This window comes from Pristiophorus japonicus, chromosome 6, assembly GCF_044704955.1.
Source record: "Pristiophorus japonicus isolate sPriJap1 chromosome 6, sPriJap1.hap1, whole genome shotgun sequence".
NCBI classification, from domain to species: Eukaryota; Metazoa; Chordata; class Chondrichthyes; family Pristiophoridae; genus Pristiophorus; species Pristiophorus japonicus.
The window spans coordinates 112,567,929-112,568,928 of record NC_091982.1 but is presented as its reverse complement, the minus strand read 5'-3'; the positions used below and the strand labels follow the sequence as shown (position 1 = coordinate 112,568,928).

Below are 1,000 nucleotides of genomic sequence, written 5' to 3'. Positions count from 1 at the left end.
GGGAAAGTCTAGCCCGATGACTTTGTTCGAGTGGAGTAAAATAGAATCGGCCTTTTGGCTAAGATCATGCGTAACTGACCTGACAGGGGAGTAACCACCATAACCCCAAGGTGGTTCTCCCTTGATCAGGAAGGTATATGCTTGCTTTTTTGGAAATAGGAGGTGGGTGGGTGGCTTGACCCATCCACCTCCACGGAGGTGTGTGGGGGACCTGACCCATCCACCTCCATGGCACGAACCTGGTATTGCAGTACTTCCAGGAACGGTGCAGTGGCTCTAGGCCTTTTGGCTAAGAGCATTGGCGCAGAGTGATCCTTGAATGGGCCCAAGGTGACCTCTGGCGTTTGTGATTTGACAAAGAATTGGAACGATTGGCTACGAATTTCAAAAAAAAAAATAGAATCGCTTCTCGGCCTTTTGGCTAAGATCATGCGTAACTGACCTGACAGGGGAGTAACCATGACCCCAAAGTGGTTCTCCCTGGATCAGGAAGGTGGTTCTCCTATGCTTTTTGGAAATAGGAGGTGGGTGGAGTGGCTTGACCCATCCACCTCCACGGAGGTGTGTGGGGGGCCTGACCCATCCACCTCCTTGGCACGAACCTGGTATTGCAGTACTTCCAGGAATGGTGCAGTGGCTCTAGGCCTTTTGGCTAAGAGCATTGGCGCAGAGTGATCCTTGATGTGTGCAAGGTGACCTCTGGCGTTTGTGATTTGACAAAGAATTGGAAAGATTGGCTACGAATTTAAAAAATAAATAAATAAATAAATAAATAAACCTTTGATAGGAGGTGGGTGGGGTGGCTTGACCCATCCACCTCCACGGAGGTGTGTAGGGTTGCTGACCCATCCACCTCCATGGCACGAACCTGGTATTGCAGTACTTCCAGGAACGGTGCAGTGGCTCTAGGCCTTTTGGCTAAGAGCATTAGCGCAGGGTGATCCTTGATGTGTGCAAGGTGACCTCTGGCGTTTGTGATCTGACAAAGAAGTGGAAAGAT

The 1,000-nt window shown here is 50.0% G+C and overlaps 1 pseudogene; it reads left to right on the top strand.

Annotated features, from left to right (window-relative positions):
• The first annotated feature begins 401 nt into the window (after positions 1-401).
• On the top strand, positions 402-639 carry LOC139266373 (U2 spliceosomal RNA; annotated as a pseudogene).
• Positions 640-1,000: the final 361 nt, after the last annotated feature.